At 36.1% G+C, this 21327-nt stretch overlaps 2 long non-coding RNA genes across 2 annotated transcripts in view; both read right to left on the bottom strand.

The window, feature by feature from the left end:
* Nucleotides 1-138: 138 nt before the first annotated feature.
* Nucleotides 139-6547, bottom strand: LOC147491709 (uncharacterized). Its single transcript, XR_015199311.1, has 2 exons — nt 6444-6547; nt 139-443 (listed from the first exon to the last, which is right to left on the bottom strand). It is a non-coding gene; the product is annotated as an uncharacterized LOC147491709 (long non-coding RNA).
* A 10726-nt stretch (nt 6548-17273) lies between these two features.
* LOC147491704 (uncharacterized) overlaps nt 17274-21327 on the bottom strand; it is an 82182-nt gene continuing 78128 nt past the window's right edge. The window contains exon 2 of the long non-coding RNA XR_015198196.1: nt 17274-17416. This is a non-coding gene — a long non-coding RNA (uncharacterized LOC147491704). The remainder of the gene's footprint in view (nt 17417-21327) is intronic.

The raw sequence follows: 21327 nt of genomic DNA, 5'->3' as shown, positions 1-21327 counted from the left end.
TATGGGCTCATTAAGGACGTGTAGGGCTTGATTTTTTGCCCTAATCCATCTGAAATATCCAAAAACCAAGGGCCAAGATCGCACCCCTTATCCCACCTCTTGAATCAAGGGCCAGATTTAGGAGGTGCAACCAGAAAAAGATCAAGCCATTGGATTTTTCTTCATCAACACTCAGCCATTGGATCAAACTCATTACCATATTGAAATCCATCCCAAAAAGCTATAAATATGGGTCTCATTCACCCATAAAAAATAATCTAGAGCAAGCTAGAGCTAGGAATTCGGAGTTAATAATCTGGACCTAGTTATTCAGAGCTAATAGCCTTCTTCTCTTTAGTGTTCTTCATTTTTTCTTCTAGTTCTTCATTTTATCCTTCTTTTCTTCTTGTCGATCTTGAGTAGAAACTTCTTTTCACCAAAAGTTGTTTTTTTCCTCAAATCACCTGTTTCAATCCAAAAATCACAATTGTCAATTCAAGATCAAGTTTATCATCAATCAATCAATCAATCTACAATCAAGTATGAGGCAACATTCCAAACCAGGTGACATCTTTCTTTTCTCTTTTTATTTCTTTAGCATTGCATATTAGGTTATATTTTTTAGTTTTATTATAGCATATAGTTATTAGCTTTTTTTTAATAATTTAGTGAAGATCATCCAACTTGGTAGATTAATTTTTCAAGCTTTCTTCGTTTGCCTATCTTAACACGTTACACCTCAATAGAAGTAAGGCCGGTTTTTACCAGGCGATTGTGGGTGCCTAACACCTTCCCACATCGTACCTTGACTCCCGAACCCAATAATCATCTAGTTTCGAGGGCTAGTCCTTCACATAGGTTTTACTCAACTTTTCCTTAATAAAGTTAGTGGCGACTCTAAAATCAATTGCATAGACTTAGGTACACATTTTTGTGCTTACAGTTTTTTGGCGACTCTGCTGGGGACATCCCTAGAGAGTCAGACTTACATTTTCTTTGAGGTGTTTCAGTTAAGATAGGAAAGAAGAAGGCTTATCCAGAAGCTAGTTGGAATAGAAGACCAGGGTTAAGGTTATCTCGTGCAACCATTAACTCACTGATTCAAATGGAGAATCAACCGGCGGTTCTTCTCAAGAGTTATCGCTGCCACCTCTATCTTCATCACATGTATGTGCCACAAAAAGAGTTCTCCACCAGCACCTCCATCTGAGGGACAAATTTTATCAGCGAACATTCGAGGTCCACATACAAGTAATTCTGGTGAATCGTCAATCCCTACCAGTCAAGAGGAATTGATGGAGAAGGCGATGGAAAAGATGTTTCTCAAGATGATGTCAAAGTTTGCAATAACTCCAAGTCTGGGTCAACCACAACAACCAGGTATCACACTACCTCCCATGGTTAGTCCTAACCCTACCATTCTACCAACCTCATTACCCACTCCGTATGCGACACATAGATCAACCCAATTACATGTTCCTATGTCAACCCATACTCCGTCCCAATTTTTTCCTCAGGATAACACAACCTACATGCCTCAACCATCCACTCATCAAACTTTTCAAAGCCCAAACCAAATTCCAACTACAACCATGATGTCCAACCCATTTATGTTACCAACCCCAACCTATTTTCCACAAACTCCACAACCACTGTTCTACACGAACCCCCAATACCAAGTGCAAAACCCAATCCAACCACCGGTTGACCCTGTAATGGAGGAGATTAAGAAATTGAAAGAAGCAATGACCAAGATGAAGGGTGAAGACCTGGACCTTGATAATCTGTGTCCATATCCACAGATCAGAGTACCACATGGATTCGAATTTCCAAAGATGGAGCGATATGAGGGAACCGGGTCATTCAAAGGCTCACATTCGTATGTATGCAAGTTATCTACAACCGATGGGAATCGGGCCAGAACTAATGGTTCAACTATTCCAGAGGAGTCTTAAGGGTGCAGCCCTTACTTGGTGGATGAATACTGAAACGCAAAAAATCAAGACTTGGCCTGAACTGGTAAATGCTTTCGTAGCTCACTTCTCTTACAACACTGACATCCAAATGGGCCGAAGGCAACTTGAAGCTTTGAAGCAAGGTCCGAATGAAAGTTTTACAGAGTACATTACAAGATGGAGGACAAAAGCGGCCCAAATCATTGATAGGCCCACGGAACAGGAGCAAATTAGGATGGTTATGAAGAGTTTGAACCAAGAGTATGCAACCAGGCTAAGTGCTAGTTATCATCCGACATATCAAGCCTTAGTTGCCGCTGGATCACAAATAGAAGATGGGTTATCATCTGGCAATATTTCTCCCATCAGCTCAATGTCTATAGGATCTAACCCGCAGAAGAAGAAACCTCCCACTGTAACGGTGAACAACAAAGAAGCCAACGCTGTTGCCACACAAGTACAGTCTCAACCACACGCACAGATCCAAGAAGAGGTGACAGCTCATCCTTCTTCCAATCAGATTGCATATCTTCCAAGACAACAAGGATACCAAAATAGAGGGTTCCCTAAGCCACGAGGGCAGTTCACGAGCTACCGCACCCATTGTCGGTCATTCTCAAGGCTTTGATCCAAAGAAGGCCTAGTTACACCATTGCAGCCTAGGCCTCCTCGAATCCACCACCATATTGGTATGATGCTTCTAAACATTGTGATTTCCATCGATCTATTGGACATCCTACAGAAAAAGTGTGGAGCTCTTAAGCATGCGATACAAGATTTGATCGAATCGGGAGAATTGATGTATCACATCTCGGTGCTCCAAATGTTGTGACAAATCCATTACCGTACTATAATGGAGAAGTTCACACATTAGAGCCTCTGTCAAGAAAAGTCCGCCTCATTCATTACCCCACTCGAGCAAGCATCCAAGGTTAATGCCATGTCGCTCTTCAAGCCGCTCAATTTTCAAGATGCAATTAAAGATTACAAGGCACAAAACAAGCAAGGCCCAAGGCCAAGGCTATATCGTTGGATGAAAAAAGTGGCACCCCTGCTTCTTTGAATCACCAACTAAGAAGACACCATTATCGGCTCCACCTTTGTTGCATGTTCTAGATAAGGAGTTTGATAAGCCCAAAGATAAGGTATATGCTTCACCATCTTCTTTACGACAGTTGAAGGTTTGTGAGCCAAGTTTGTTAGAAGACCAAGAGGTCCAAGAAGTGGTACTTGAGAAGTCTACCAAGTCTATGTTCGAACCGGTTGACCAAGATTCTCAAAACATATCCCCGATAGATGATTCAGAAGATTATGGTATCGAGCTCTTTGACATGTTTTGTCCTATTTTTTATGAAGAAAAAGATTCCATTTCTGCTATCAAGATCACTTCACTAGAATGCAAGGAAGAGGACTATAATGATGCTTTTGCAATACTTTTCTCTGAAGACCAGTTTATAATGGCTAAGTCGGATTCCGATGATAGGCATTTTGGGCGTCTTACTACTAGTCTCAAAGACTTTACATCTTCCTCACACTTGGAAGATCAGATGCCGAGCTCAAGAAAATCGAAGTCATTTGCCATTGCAACATTCTCGCGGGTTATTATTCTTCTAATGACCTTATTGGTATTTGGTGAATGGGACTACTCTATGTTTGTCTCTTCAAGATCTAGCTGCCATCAAACCCAAAGTAAGTTGACAATGGAGAGGTTGGGAAACACCACCAACCATGATCATATGAAATGGCCATTCAACCACCACAATCACTTTCAAGCTAGGGCACGCGTCTAGGCACTCATGTGTTTTTTGATGACATTCATGCACTAGACCCAGGATGGAAACTTGACTTCTCAGGGGGTGTGGCGTACAAATCACATAACGTCACGAAGTTTGATATGTTGCTCATGGAGAAATCACATCATTCAGAAAATTCATCACTCATGCATGGAGCTACAACATTGGTTGATGGGTTCCGAATCAATTTCTCTCCTATATTTGATCCCGGTCCGCTGCTTAGCACAGATAAGTTTTCTACTCTCAATTAGTTTGTTTTATTCTTTTATGAAAAAAAAAAAAAAAAAAAAAAAAAAAAAAAATCAGATATATCAAAAAATAAAAAAAATCAGATATTTCAAAAAACAAAAAAAATTAAAAATTTTCAAAAATACAAAAAAATCAAAAAAAGTTTTCAAAATCCCACAGAATATAATTTACCCACTTGCCTTAGTGCAAGATGATTGAATGACTTGTGCAGATTATTATGATCCCCTCCCCCCGATGATGAAGAAGGAATGGACAATGAAGCTGCTGAGTCCATTCTTTCTCATGAGCGATCGAGGATTGATGACAGACACTAGTCATTGTGGAGACAAAGACCATCAACCTTGGCACCACAGATGAACCACATTATGTGCAGATTGGTATAACCTTGATCCCCTCTGAGCGTTGAAGCCTGATCAAATTACTGAAGGAATCTATAGAAGTGTTGATCATACCTATGACAATCTATTATCTTAGGGTGGTGCATGATTTTCATTGTTCGAAGATGAGAGAATCACTCACCGAGAAGAAGAAATTGAGGAGGAAGAAAGTTCAAATTGATTATGTTTGAGAAGATTTTTCAAATGTCTAAGATCACCAACATCAACATCAGCATTCAAAGATTATGCATTTACCCTTGTGGAGAGGACAAAGCTCCACAACATCATTTGATCAACTATCCCATCAAAAAGGGAAATATTCTCATTCCATCAATCAACGGCTACTTAGCCAATCATCCAATCGGTTACCTTACCGTGGAGAGGGTAAACTCCATATTGCATCATTAGCATCCATTTGCATCCATCGAAGACATGAGAGCTATCTATCAAAGAAGTCAGCTGACTCGAATCTGACTACATCAACGAAATTTAAATGCTAAGAGGAGTTCATCTACAATCAACATTTTTGAGAGCCGAGATATATGAAGGAGAGCATTGATGTTCTACTTGGACTTAGATACCAATGGAGACATTGTTGCAAGTAAAAGCCGAAAGCAAGCAAATCCGCACTAGAGTGGAATCAATGAACCGAAAGTTCGAACCTAACAATGAATGTCCATTCACTATGAAGATTCTACATGGAAAATCCTACCAATGCCGACCATTAAAGAGGTACTACTTTTTTACCCAACTTTGGTTATTTTAAGACGAAGAGTATAGTGGAAATCTTAGAGAGACGATGGAACAGGCCATATTTGATCGTTTTGTTTTTAGCCTCATAAGCCCACCTAATGTCATATGCTACCATTAGCTAGAAGCCCATTTGAGCCTTAGCCTATTCTTTTATTTCCCACAATACAAGCCCATATCCTTTAGGAAGCCTAATAAATCTTTAGCCTACCCATAGATTACCCATACCTATTTTTATAGAACTTGTCATATTCCAGGGGCATCATTCCATCCATCTTTGATCACGAAACAATTATCCCCATGTTATTTATCCCAAGAAGGTGTCAGAAAAAAGAAGAAGAAGAAAAAACTCCTAGTGCAAAAAAAAAAAAAAAAAAAAAAAAAAACCGTTAGAACTCAAAATGCTTAGAGTTGCACAAAATAATCAACACCGGTCCAAAATGGAAAACCTAAACAAGGGGCAGCTTCATTTGAGATTTGGGATCCGTATCATCATCTCACTACTATCATTCCAATTACTCCTCCCTTTATATGACAAGTTCTACTCCAAAAATAATTTTTTGATCCTATCCCTTCTTTCTGAGCCCATCACCTAAGCCTACATTATAGTCCTATGAAAGTCCACTCTTGATCTCTAAGTCCACTATATCTCCTAGTTGAGAAGTACTCAAAAAAAAAAAAAAAAAAAAAAAAAAAAAAAAAAAAAAAAAAAAAAAAACAAAAAAAAAAAATGAAAATGGAAGGCATTGGAGGATTCACTACTAGTGATTGCGATGTATGAGGAAGTCGTCTCCAGAAGATTGGTCCTATGCTTTATGCTCTATCTGTTTTGGAAGAAAATTTTTGGGTGTCGTTCAGTACGTTGTGAAGGTCAAGCAATCAAAGGGACAAGAATATCATTTACTTCATAGGTGCCAAGTTTGATCGTACTTCTATCCTATGGTCGTCTTCATGCTCATCTTCTTGTCGGTAATTCATTTCCCCACCTTCACTTGTTATTTAATCATTTGTGGTATTTCTTATTCTGTGAAAAAAAATTTGTTTTGTTTTCCATTGGTTTTCAAAATTGTTTTCAAAATGAATTTCAAAAAAAAAAAAAAAAATGATTTGTTTTCAAAAACTTGGTTTGCTTTGGATGGCTTATGATGAAAAATCTAGGATTTCAAGCACGTAGAAAATTCTGAAGCCAATATATCCTAACTGAACCATGCACTTTTTGTACTAACATAGCATTCAAATAATTTGGTCTATACATCCATCATAATCTGACACTCATGCATATTCTAATAACATAGTTGCATTATAGTTTTATGTATATATATCATGTATATTATACTAACCTCTCATGGAGAGAAATAATGCCCGTGCCTATTATTTGCCAAGAAATTGTTTTTCTAGTCTCAACTGTTTCCAAAAAATTCTAAGATGCGAGATTGAGGTTAAAACTGCCAAGTATGGGGAAGGTAAGTTGAGATTCCATTATATGCTTGCAGGGAATTAAATCACTGTTTGTTCGAAAAGAACAGAAAAAAAATGCATTACCGTAACACGGCATGATCCGGACTGTATGGCTTTGTTGCTTCGGCACCATCACTTTTTCTATTGGACGTTTGCAAGGTATGAGTTCTCCTTTTCTAACCTTATTTATAATGGCTGCGGGCATGAGCTTGATTTATGTAAAGGGCAGTTGCATGTGATTGCAAGTTTAATTAATCTAGGAAAAGACAAAATTTAAAAGGGTAAAAGATTGGCTTACCATGCATGGGGCGGCAGTTGGCTCCTCGAGCTTCGGCTTGCTGGACGCAAAGGTATGGTTTCTCACTTTCTCCTTCGTCTGTTTTATATAGAGCTTGAGTCGGTTCGGATATATTATTGGTAAGTACTCAGTGCTTGGATTTGCATTATATTCACATGATGACAAAACTGGAATGAGACGTTTTAAAAAAAGGAATAAAGGTTTGTTTGTTCGGTTATTTGACTTTTTCAAAGATTCAGTTTCCTTTTCAAACAAAACTTTTTTTCGTGTAAAGTTATTCGGTGCAAGCACCCAAAAAAAGAAGGTTAGGTACACCTTACCAATTTTGTCATCAAATTCGGTCCTTTTTGAAAAAAAATTTCTATTTTAAATTATTCGGTGCAAGCACCAGATAAGGAGGGTCGGGTACCCCTTGCCCATTTTTGGCATAAGGTTCGGTCCTGTTCAACCAATTTTGGACCCGTTTGATCTGGTTGGCCCAGGTTGACCCGATTGGTCTAGACTGACCCGGGTTTGAACTGTTTGACCCGGTTCTCACCAGTTGACCCGGTTTTGACCAGTTTTGACAGTTGACCAAGTTTGAAAAAAATCAAAAAAAAAAATAAAATAAAAAATAAAAAAAAAACTTTTCATAAAATAAAAAAATGATGAATATTAGTACCATGGGGTTCTTACCCTCCAGTATGAGAAAATATTCATCAAGTTTTGTTTTCACCACCGCACTATTGGTAACCACTTGATCATTAATATCATTTCGGTAATTCCATTTGTGCAACATTAAAATTGTTCGCGAGAACAATGTCAGTTTTTATCGACCTTTCCTTCGGGATGGATCGGCTGAACTCATAGTGACAGTCTTTTCCAACCCAAGTATACTTGAACGTAATTGATTGATTGATTGATTGAACTTGAATATCATCATCCCCAGCATCCATCTTTCATCTCCAGCACATCTCTTATCTTCCCCCCCAGAAGTGATCTTCATGTCTTCTTTCCATCATCTTTAGAATCTCCTATCCCCAGTGGATCTTCTTGCTCTCCCCGGTGAGTTGTTTCTTTCGTCAGTGTTTGGTTATCACCATTATATGAGAATCTTTAATCTAAGTCAAAATCATGAATGAATTGATCTATCCATTTGATTTCACCAGCTTTTCCAAAATGAATTTGAAAAATATCGATTTCAAAAAAATTTTGTCCCTTGATTTCAAAAAGTTGTTCATCCTTATCCATCACCATTTTTGGCCTAAGTATCATGCCTGAAATTAGCCATTGTCCTAGTACACCGATGTAATGTAAGGCGTAAAATACACGCGTTAGAAGGTGTGATACTTTGGTTGAGTACTGAAAAATTGTAAGACGTAAAACACGCATTTGTAAAGTACGATACCATCCTCTCTTGAGTGACAACCATTTTCAACTGTGTTTTCACAAACAACTTGAAAAAAATCAAGGATTTCAAATATCTAGGGAAAAGCCCTATTTCAAAAATATTTTTCAAATGAATTTTCAAAAATTGCATGAGATCTTTTAGGTCGGAGCTTGGCAAAAATGGTTTGTCTCCATGGCTTTGCCGCTTCAGTTGCAAAGCAACCTCCGCACAAAGAGGGGCAACTCAGAGACACCCCATTTTTTTGCACCCTGCATAATTCATTCACGATTTTGCCTTGAATTAAATTTGATCATATAAGGTGATTTGCTTTCTAGAGTCTTCATTTCTACATCAAACTTCTTTCTTTTCATCTTCTTTTAGCGTCTTTAGACTCTCCTCATCATGTTCTAGCTATGGCTGAAGTTTTGTTGCTTTCTGAAGTTTTGAGTGAAAATGACCAAAATGCCCCTATAACCCTTTGGAGCCCAAATCTCGTTTTTTCCACTCTTTCTTTGGATGAGATTATTTCATATTTGAATTCCCCTTGAAAAATCCTTCGAAATGAGTACAAGCTTGCCTAGGTTCCTTTTGGATTTTGGAAACCCTAATCTTGCCATATCCCGTTTCAGCCCGTTGTTCGCACTGTTGAGTGCAACGTTTTTTTTGGAGTAAGATTTCGACCCAAGGGTATTTTTAAGAGTTCATGGACCTTCCTAATGGATTAGTTAACAATTTTTGTGAAGAAGAGTTTGCCTAATTTTGACCCAGTCAAAGGGAATTTGCAGTATTTGAAAATATGGTCAAAGTGGGCCTTTTTGTGGATTTTGGACCCGTGCTCATGGACTGTGGATCCAGCTCGAGTTGGATCTTTTTATTAGGGTTTCTAGCCCATTTTCAAGCCTCCAAAAACCTAGAGAACCTTCCTTAATTGTTTGATTTGATTTGATCCCTAAAATCAAGAATATTCTAGAAAATATGCCATTTTGGAGCCAAGTTTGGAAACCCTGGATTATGGGCTCATTAAGGACGTGTAGGGCTTGATTTTTTGCCCTAATCCATCTGAAATATCCAAAACCAAGGGCCAAGATCGCACCCTTATCCCACCTCTTGAATCAAGGGCCGATTTAGGAGGTGCAACCGAGAGAAAGAGATCAAGCCATTGGATTTTTCTTCATCAACACTCGACCATTGGATCAAACTCATTACCATATTGAAATCCATCCCAAAAGCTATAAATATGGGTCTCATTCACCCATAAAAAAATAATCTAGAGCAAGCTAGAGCTAGAATTGAGGAGTTAATAATCTGGACCTAGTTATTCAGAGCTAATAGCCTTCTTCTTCTTTTTGTTCTTCATTTTTTCTTTCTAGTTCTTCATTTTATCCTTCTTTTCTTCTTGTCGATCTTGAGTAGAAACTTCTTTTCACCAAAAGTTGTTTTTTTTCCTCAAATCACCTGTTTCAATCCAAAAATCACAATTGTCAATTCAAGATCAAGTTTATCATCAATCAATCAATCAATCTACAATCAAGTATGAGGCAACATTCCAAACCAGTGACATCTTTCTTTTCTTTTTTATTTCCTTTAGCATTGCATATTAGGTTATATTTTTTTTAGTTTTTATAGCATATAGTTATTAGTTTTTTAATAATTTAGTGAAGATCATCCAACTTGGTAGATTAATTTTTCAAGCTTTCTTCGCTTGCCTATCTTAACACGTTACACCTCAATAGAAGTAAGGCGGTTTTACCAGCGAGCGATTGTGGGTGCCTAACACCTTCCCACATCGTACCCTTGACTCCTCGAACCCAATAATCATCTAGTTTGAGGGCTAGTCCTTCACATAGGTTTTACTCAACTTTTCCTTAATAAAGTTAGTGGCGACTCTAAAATCAATTGCATAGACTTAGGTACACATTTTTGTGCTTACACCTTGCCATGTTGATGAAACTTGCCTGGAACTTTAAATGTGGTTCGGATGATTTTGCAAAGTTTATGCGACTCAAGTACCTAACGACGGATGGAGCCCAAATTGGTTACCACAAGTACTCTTCTATATGGCCTGGTATCAGGAGAGCCTTGAATGATATCGATTCAAGAAGCCAATGGATAGTGGGGTCGCAATAGGATTGATTTTTGGAGGACGGATGGGGCAGGCACACGCCGATCCAGAAGCACTCCATCTTACCGACAGGGAACTCAGAGGCTGCTCCTCTAGAGTAAGCTCTATCATTGGCAACGGTCGCATATATTGCCCACCTGCTATCCTGGAGCTGATCCAAAAAGCTGGTCTAAGCATTAACGACATGTAGAGGGCTGAGGAGGATACACTAATATGGCTACCTGAGTTAAAGGGTGATTTCTCTACAGCCTCGGCTTTTGAAGCTATTAGAAATAAAGGAGTAAGGGTGCATTGTCATGGAGCTGTTTGGAATCGCTTTACTCATCCCAAGCTAGCGGCTAACGCTTGGAAACTTTATAGTGGAAGAGCGTTGACAGATTTAGCGACTAAGAAAAAGGGCATCCAAAAGCGTCAAAATGTAAGCTATGTGGATTTGCAAGAAGAGGACTGAACCATCTCTTGTGGCAATGTGATTTTGCCGATAAGACTTGGAATTGGTGGCGGGAAAGTTCAAATTCAGAGCATGCTTTAGAAACAAAGCAGAGATGCAATGAGTCGGTCACGAAAAAGTGAGTCCCTTCAAAACAGTTGTGGGCCGGTGGCGGTTAGTGGTGGCATGGTTGCTATTTGGAAAGTCGAAAACAGGGGCACATTTTGAAGGAAGAACTCCCACACTTCAAGATTGTTTCAATCTGATTCGAAAAGAGATTCATAATGCGGCTACTCTCGACTCTCACACCCATAACTCTTTACAAGAACCGGAGATTACTTTCGAATTTGGGGATTGAGCATGAGACCCACAAAGAGCCCCCAGAGGGTTCAAGAGGGCATTTGGCTGCCGCCGCCTCAAGTCAAGTCAAAATTAATACCGATGGTGCCGCTAAAGGTAATCCAGTCGGTGGGGTATGGGTCATCCTTTAGGGATCATGATGGGAATTTTACGCTAATTCGTGGAAAAGGGCTGGCTTCTACAAGTTATTAGGCGCAGAGCATGGGCATCTTGGAAAGTGTGGAAATCGCTATTGAGCAAGGATGGATGGCGTGGAATGTGTGGTGTGGTCAGCGTTTTTCGCTTACACTTCCAATTCAATGTTTGAAGGATGAAGTACTGAGATGGCGAATTGCATGAAGAGACTACATTTCTTTTACCTCTCTCACATATGGAGGGAAGGGAATACCGTGGCGGATGCCATAGCCAAAAAAGCCTCAAACCTAGAGAAAGATCAGTTAATTGTTTGTAATGAGAAACCCCCATGGATTCATAAATGAGAGGTGCCTTACCAAACCTTTACGCGATTTGCTTGAACCAAGTAGATTAGGGGGAGTGATGTCCTGTTAATGTACTTGTATAATACTTTCCTTTAATAGAATTCTTAACTTAGCAAAAAAAAAAAAAAAAAAATGTATTTCCAATTCTTATATATTTGATCAAATAAAAAAAAATTGCTAAAAAATAAATGATTTGTAGAAAATAATTTCCTATTACAAATCAAACACTTTTAGTGTTCCAATTCTTATATATTTAATCAAATAAACAAAATTACTAAAAAATAGATGATTTGTAAAAACTAATTCCCTATTACAAATCATACAATTTTAGTGTCTATGATAAAGCACTGACTTATTTCAAATATATCTTTAACACAGCATCAAAACATAGTTAAAAACAGTTATACAAAAAATAACATCACAAAATATATAATAGAAAATGAAAATAATAATAATAATAACGGAAAAACAATAATGACAAATATTTTAAAATATGTATAATACTGAATAAAACTAACGTCAAAAAACAATTAATGGGGAACCGAAAACTGGATGCAAATGTATCAAACTAACCTCAAATAATATTTAACGAAAAATATGTGGCACTCTAATATGAGAGTTAGCCTTTTCTCTATCCTATGTGGCAATATGAAAGATAGTATCTTCTAATAACCTACAATTCCACGTACATGGAACCTCTTTGGGGAGTTTGAGTGTATTTATAATTCTTATATTTTGAGAGTTTGAATGTATTTCCAATTCTTATATATTTGATCAAATAAAAAAAATTGCTAAAAAATAAATGATTTGTAGAAAATAATTTCCTATTACGAATCAAACACTTTTAGTGTTCCAATTCTTATATATTTGATCAAATAAACAAAATTGCTAAAAAATAGGTGATTTGTAAAAACTAATTCCTTATTACAAATCATACAATTTTAGTACTGTCTATGATAAAGCACTTACTTATTTCAAATATATCATTAACACAGCATCAAAACATAGTTAAAAACAATTATACAAAAAATAACATCACAAAATATATAATAAAAATGAAAAAAAATAATAATAATAATAACGGCAAAATAATAATGACAAATATTTTAAAATATGTATAATACTGAATAAAACTAACGTCAAAAAACAATTAATGGAGAACCGAAAACTGGATGCAAATGTATCGAACTAACCTCAAATAATATTTAACGAAAAATCGGAAACTGAATATAATGCAAATGCAATCATTAAACAAATCTTAAAAAGTAATTAATAGAAAATCGAAATATGGATACAACTGCATTAAACTAACCTCAAATAATAATTAATGGAAAATCAAAACTTGGATGCAAATACATCAAACTAACGTCAAAAAATAATTGTCGGAAAATCGGAAACAGGATGCAAATGCATTGAGCTAACCCTCAAAGATTAAATTAATGAGAAATCGGAAACTAGATGCAACTGCATTAAACTAACCTCAAAGAAAAATTAATTATAAATTGGAAACATAATGTAAATGCGTGAAACTAATCTTAAAAAATAATTAACAAGAAATCGGAAACCGGATGCAATTGCATTGAACTAATCTCAAAAAATACACTGGATGCAAAACCTCAAAAATAATTAACGGGAAATCGGAAACTGGTTGCAAATTCATTGAACTAACCTCAAACAATAATTAACATGAAATCAGAAACTATATGCAAATGCAACTTTATCAAATAATAAACGAAAAATTGGAAACTGGATGCAAATGCATTAAACTAATCTCACAGAATAATTAACGAAAAATCAGAAACTAGATGCAAATGCATTGAACTGACCTCAAAGAACAATTAACAGAAAATTGGATGCAAATGTATTGAACTAACCGAAAAGAATAATTAACGAGAAATCAGAAACTGGATGCAACTGCATTGAACTGATCTCAAAAAATAAATAACGGGAATAGAAAATTGGATGTAACTGCATTGAACTAACATCAAAATATAAATAACGGGAAATCAGAAACTGTATGCAAATGCATTGAACTAACCTCAAAATATAGTTGGGCTATATGTTATGGGAATGTCTCGATAAGTATAGTTTTGCATTTAAAATGATGTTTATATTATGTATTTCCGTATGATTGAGAACTCCTTGCTATTCGAGTAGCTTCAATATATATGAACTTCTTCTTATTAGGCAATCTCATAAAACTTCAATCAAACTTTTATTATCAAACAACAAAATGAAGTTGAAGGATTTTATCAAAGGCGAGTTATGTTTTTTTAATGGAGAGTAAGATTTTCACGTTATAAAAAATTTGGTTGAGTGATCAATATAATATCAATATATAATAGTTTTACATATTTGCAAATATTTTTCAGAATAACTAATATAACAGCACCCGTTCGTAGATAATATTTGAAGATTTTACATAATGAGTCATGCATAATTTAAAGAATAATTAACGGAAAATCGGGAACTGGATAATCTTCGATGATCCCACATAGTAAATTAAGCATAATTTATTTTTTATGTCATGTTTGCAAGAACACTACAGATGGATCAGTAGAAGTTTGTATTACACACCACATTGGATAATTATAAGAAAATCGAAAACTGGATTCAAATACATAACTGAGCTCAATGAGTAATTAATGCGAAATCGGAAACTTTATGCAAATTGCATTAAACTAATGACAGAGAATAACTAATGGGAAATTATAAATTGGATGCAAATCTTTGAAAAATATTTAACGGAAAATCGGAAACGGTATGCAAATACATCAAACAAACCTCAAATAATAATTAATGAGAAACCGAAAACTAGATGCAAATGTATTGAACTTAACTCAAAAAATAATTAACATAAAATCAAAAACCGAATGCAACTGCATTGAACTAACCTCATAGAATAATTGGTGGGAAATCGGAAACTAAATGCAAATGCATTGAAATAACTTTAAAGAATAGTTAGCGGGAAATCAGAAACCGAATATAATTGTATCGAACTAACCTCAAAGCATAAATAATTAGAAACTAGATGCAGATGTATTGGACTAACCTTAAAGAGTTATTAACAAGAAATCGGAAATTAGATCTAAATGCAATGAACTAATCTCAAAGACTAATTAATGAAACATTGAAAAATAGATGAAACTGCACTGAACTAACCTAAATGAATAATTAACGGTAAATTATAAATTTGATGTAACTGTATTGAACTAACCTCAAAAATAATTAACGAGAAATCAAAAACTTGATACAAATGCATTGAACTAACCTCAAAGAACAATTAACATAAAATCGGAAATTGGATGCAACTGCATTGAACTAACCTCAAAAAATAATTAACGGAAAACCAAAAACTGGATGCAACTGCATTAAACTAAAATCAGAAATTAACTAACGGGAAATCAGAAATTTGATGCAAATGCATTGAAATAATCTAAAAAAATAGTTAACTAGAAATCGGAAGTTGTCCACTTTTTTAGCCTTCTCACATTAGCAATTACGAGTAATTAGGAACCCAAAACGAAAGTGAGTTTATAAAAACAGACTCTTACATGTATGCAAATAAATTATAAACTATCGAACTAATTTAGAAAAGCAATTAACGGGAAATCAGAAGCTGGATGCAGATGTATTGAACTAACCTTAAAGAGTAATTAACGGGAGATTAGAACCTGGATGCAAATGCAATGAACTAATCTCAAAGACTAATTAATGAAACATCGAAAACTTGATGCAACTGTACTGAATTAACCTTAATGGATAACTAACGGGAAATCATAAATAAGTAGATGCAATTGCACTAAATTAACCTCAAATAATAATTAATGGGAAATTGGAAACTTGATGCAATTGCATTGAACTAACCTCAAAGAATAATTAATGAGAAATTGGAAACTGGATGCAACGTACTACATTAAACTAACCTCAAAGAATAATTAATGGAAAATAAAAAAACTTGATGCAAATGCATTGAACTAATAATCCTAAATCATATTTGTATTATATGTATGGGGAATAAATGTCTCAACAAATATAGTTTTGCATTTTAAATAGTGTTTATTATAATTCTTTTATTGTAATTGGGAATGTCTTGCTATTCAAGTAGCTTCAATATTATCTTCGTCATATTGGGCATTCTCACAAAGCTTCAATCAAACTTCTATTATTAAACCTAACAATAAAAAAAAAGTCGATGAGTTTTATCAAGGCTTGGTGCTTTCTTTTTATAGAGAGTGGTCAAGAAATTTAAATGAGTAATTAGTATAATTTTCATATCTCATAGCTATGCATAGTTGCTAATATTTTTTAGAATAATTTAATATAATGACACCCGTTCGTATGACACATTTATGTGAAAAATCTTTTCAAGTGGGAGTAGTGTATTCTTTGAGGATATGGAAACAATCAATCTGTTTTAGTGATTTGTACACATTACGTAAGCCGAATGGTGATAATTTACTGTTAAATCACCATAAATCTAATAAAACTATTATACAAACTATATCGAGTTTAAAATAATTTTATTTGAAAATTACGGATTAATATTCTAAACCACAATGTGAAGAGGCTATCTCAATTTGATCCCTTAGTTTTCAAGTACTTATGCACTATAATTGTTGCTCATTAACGTATTTCGGTTTATTTTCAATAAAAATATATTCTTATATGAAAATGTGCCGCTAAATCACCATAAATCTAAGAAAACTATTATACAAGCTAGATAGAGTTTAAGATAATTCTATTTGAAAATTACGGATTAATATCCTAAACCACAAAATAAATAGGCTATCTCAATTTGATCCCTTAGTTTCCAAGTACTTATGCACTATAATCGCTGGTCATTAACATATTTCTATTTATTTTTAATAAAAATATATTCTGATTCGAAAATTTGTGTGATATATTTTGTAAAGCCTTTTCAGCACACAAAATAATTAATAGATCACCAGCGTATGCCCGGGTCCAAAATCTAGTAGCTATAATATATATCTAAGGACTACGGATTTCAGTTGTAACAATGCTTCCTTCCGTCAACATAATATTCTTCTCCTTGGCATAGGAACCTTTATCTCAGTAGCAACCTTAGTATGCTTACGGATCACCTACTTCTGTTTCTTAAGTTCAGGCAGTGAATTTGCTGCATTCATCAAATTTGTATTTCCAATCAAATCCTTACAAACAAACTCAGCCCCATCTTGAATACCAGTCCTTTGAACACCTCCTCGATATCCTTCTCTACGATCTGGTACCTGCCTCCAATTCTCCACAACTTCTGGAAGTTCTAACAAACCATTTGCAACTAAGTATCCATCCATCATAAGACATAGGCCCCACCTATTCCCCTTTCAAATTCATACATTAAGCTTCAACCCAAGAACATCATGTACTAGTGGCCAACTCCTAAAATCATGCTGAATCTGAATCCTAACCGGGAGCTTAAAAAGAGATTCTACAAACCCTCCTTCAGTAAACAGATTATTGTTTGAAATCAAATGATCATCCAGGAAGGATGGAGTAATGCTCAATCAAAGACCGAAAGAATGGTGCAAGGCATGCAAAAACATTATGTTCTTGCATCCCTTGCTGGGTCGTCAATTACCAATTCGTCAAAACATAAAGTGGAAATAAAATAGTAACTCTGTATTCAAGTCTATATAAAGAGGCAGTATAGCCGCCTGTAAGGGATAAAAAGATCACAAGTATAATAGCATCAGTTCATTTGTTTGATCACACAAAGAGAAACACCAAAAATTACATGAAAAAATCAATACAAGTTCATTCAATCATCATAAAGCTTTCACATATATTTAGAACTGACCAGGCTCTCAACGTGGTAGTCAACATATAGCCTATGACTGATCGTGGTAGCCCGTAAACTTTGATTTCCTTGAACAGTTGATTCCAATTATCATAGTGGCACTAGTCCTCCTTTGATTGGAACAACATTTTATTGTTCTGAAGTGGTAGAAAACTATCCCCGGAATATGGTACATGTGATAGTTGAAATGTACATAGTTTGATCCACACTTGTTTCTCATAATCCTTCAGCACCCACATAGTCACTGTGTTCCTCTCGTTCAATGGTGTATGCCCTAGAGTTAAGTAACCTCCCAACTCACGAAGCCAGTAACTACAACGCAAAAGATATACATTTACATCAGGACCTGTAATCTCTCCAAACTCTTCATCGGCAAGGTTTAATGTCGTCATCATAGACTGCGTAAATCCATTCACATGATCTGTAAATGGCCAATGAAAAGTCCCATTAGCGTATATGGCGCTTTGAAAGGAATAAATTCTAAATTCTGACGGACATTTGATACATCTCCACGAATTAACTCTGGCCCCTAGAGTGTATACCATGACTTCTGAATTAGAATTAGAATGTGATTGATGTGGATTGAAGCAGACCACCTTGTACTTTTTTGAACAAGTATCAAACCCCAATGCTGTCTCAAAATTTGCCCCACACATCTTCGACTTGAATGGTCTAGGTATGGTAATTATTTCTTTAATGATAGGGTTAAAAAAACTTATAGAGTATGAAGCTCCTTCAGCGAAACATAGCGAACCGTGGCATGAAAGTACACGTGGGAACGAAGCTGTTAAGTGTAAATTTTCTGCTCTGCCATACTGGTCGATCCTATAAAAACGAAAACGACCCTTCTCATGCATAGTCTCTAATCTGAATAATCACCTCCATATCTCTTTCCCTATTAAGAGCCAAATGGGAGTAAACAAATGTAGGACCACCAGTGTTTGCATACACACTTGATCCGTGCTAGAGATTTTGCTGGAAGTCTGCCAAGTATCTCCACCAAAACATCATCAGGGATGTTGGCATTGTTCCAAATTTGCTCCACCTTCGCGTTTGCTTTCTTTTCACTGTCGTTGACTTTCCCTGTACCAAAACAAGTCAAAGATAGATTTCTCTGCAGCATTTTGCTATACCATTTTCCCATTGCTCTTCCTGGATAAATTTCAACAAACTAGACTTATCCTCAAAAGGGTGAAGGAAAAAGTGAAAAGAATAGAGGTGAGACAGAGAGTGAGAAGTACTTTAATCATCTGGCAGGAAGCTCCACTACCAGAATTTCGCTCAGAAGCTGCAAAGTTACAAACAACTAGTCCACGGCCTTATTATGTCATTGGAAACATGCAAAAATAGTTCATAGAAGAAAGTTAATTTTAGGGACTATTAAGAAAAGAATGGCAGACGCCAAGCCACTAAACTGGTCGAACAATCTGCTATTCAGATTTCAGACAGATAACAAGACATACTTCATTCTACAAACCAGTAGTAGTAACAATTGCAAGATACACTAGGAACACACTCGGATTAATAAAATTATTCTCCGCAGAAATTTTTTAGCAGAAAATTCAAGTAGTTTTTGCAGCAGTAGTGACATCAATACTCGGGTAGTAAAAAACTAAAAACTATCTAAATTTGCCCCTGCACCCAAGAGGCTCAACTACTGGAAGTCTGGAATCCGATATGGAGTATGTGCATGTATGTGCAACACGAAAATATAACATGGATATACTCCACAAGAACATCAGGATATCGACACACTACAGAGCCAAAATGCCAAACGCACACAGAAATGTTTTGGCAACTCTCAGTCAAACATTTCCTTCCTTGATGAACTTTTCATTTGTGGTAAATTCCTTAGTACTACTCGGAATTTGATCTGTGGAAGTGGGAAAACGAATCTAAGATTGTAACAGCTAACACATAACTAGGCCAGTCTATAAACATCAAAGTATTATCAAATAACTTGAACTCAATCAGCTTGGCAGTAATAGCAAACGAAGTAAGCAACATAAGAATTAATTGAATACATTATAGGCCATTCAAACTATTAAAAAGGAATGAGTTCAATATTCTTTTCTTCGAAACCACAATCAATGTATGCAATGGTTCTCCTTACTCTAGCTGATATAGCAATAACAGATATGGAATTAAAAACTTCTACGTGACACTGGAAGCTCACTTTAACATACAAGTACAAAAATACAAGTTTCACACCTAAAACTGTAACAAAGGAGACAGCAAGGGAGATAGAAGCTTAAAATGCAACTATAAGTACCAAAGGTACAGGGTTTTGCTGATATACGAAAGACTAAGTACAAGATAATTCAATCAGGAAATCAGCAACTGTACTGTTCCATAAAGCTTTCACATATATTTAAAACTGACCAGACTCTCAACATGGAAGTTAACAAAGCCTGTGACTGGTGGTGGTAGCCCGTAAACTTTGATCTCCTTGAACAGCTTATGGCATTTATCATAGTGGCATACATAGTGGCTCTGGTACTCCTTTGATTGGAACAACATTATATCGTTTCGAATTGGTAGAACACTAGACCCGGAACAGGGTCCATATGGTATTTGAAATGTGCATTGTTTGACCCACCCTTGTTTGTCATAATCCTTCAACATCCACATGGTCACTGTATTCCTCTTGTTCAATGGTGTATGCCCTAGAGTTAAATAACCTCCCAACTCACGTAGCCAGTAACTGTAACGCGTAAGAGTTACATCAGGACCCGTAATCATTCTACACTCTTCAGAGGCAAGGTTTAATGCCATCACCAAAGGCTGCCTAATTAATCCATTCACATGATCTATAACGCTAAATGACCAATTCAAAGTCCCATTAGCGTATATGGCTTCTCGAAAGATATCAATTGTAAATCCTATCGGACATTTGATCTTTTTCCACGTAGTGCTTCCGATCCCTAGAGTGTATAGCATGATTTCTGAACTAGATTGTGGATGATGAGGATTGAAGCAGACCACCTTATATTTCCTTAAACCAAGTATCAAACCCCAATGCCGTCTCAAAACCACCCCCCGACATCTGTGAGTTGAATGGTCTTGGTATGGTTATCGTTTCTTTAGTGACGGGGTTACGAAATCTTATAAAGTAGTAAGTTCTTTCTTGTAAGCACAATAAACCATTGCATGAAAGTACACGAGGGTACAAAATTGTTTGGTGTACTTTTTTTGCTATGCCGTATTGGTCGATTGAATAAAAACCAAATCCCTCAGAGTCCCTGGTCTGAATAATCCCCATACCTTTTTCTGTGGTTATAGTCAAATGGGAGTAAACAAAGGTAGGATCTCGAATCAAGGAACACCAGCGCTTGCATACACATTTGAACTGTGCTAGAGATTTTGCGGGGAGTTTGATGAGTATCTCCACCAAAACATCATCACGGATGTTGGGGTTGGAAACATTGCCGTTGCCATCGCCCTTCCCTATAGCAAAACAAGTCGGGTAATTTTCTCTGCATTTTACAATACCCTTTTCCCATCCGTCTTCCAAAATAAAAACACAACAAACTAGACTTATTCCTCAAAGAATAGAGGTGACACTGTGAGGCAGAGTGAGAAGTGCTGGTGTTGTTTCTTAAAAGATTCAATTTGGAGGTCCCTTTAAAGGTACCACCAGCCTTCCAATTTCAAGAAATGGGTATTTGAGCTTTGAGAGAAAAATTGAAGTCAGGAGGACTGATGAAGATTTGGAGATGGTTTATGCCAAAGAATGCATTGCTCCAAAAGTCAGAAGTAATAAAATACAAAATTTGTTGCGTTTATCTTGTTTGTTTTTTTTTTGTTTTCTTCAAACCTTGGAACAAATAAGCGAACTATTATTCAAAGAAGAGTTGAATGATTCAAATGTCAACGTTTTTGCAAAT

Source organism: Coptis chinensis, chromosome 6, assembly GCF_015680905.1.
Source record: "Coptis chinensis isolate HL-2020 chromosome 6, ASM1568090v1, whole genome shotgun sequence".
NCBI classification, from domain to species: Eukaryota; Viridiplantae; Streptophyta; class Magnoliopsida; order Ranunculales; family Ranunculaceae; genus Coptis; species Coptis chinensis.
Note: the sequence above shows the minus strand (reverse complement) of the source record. Positions and strands in the feature narration are given on the sequence as shown.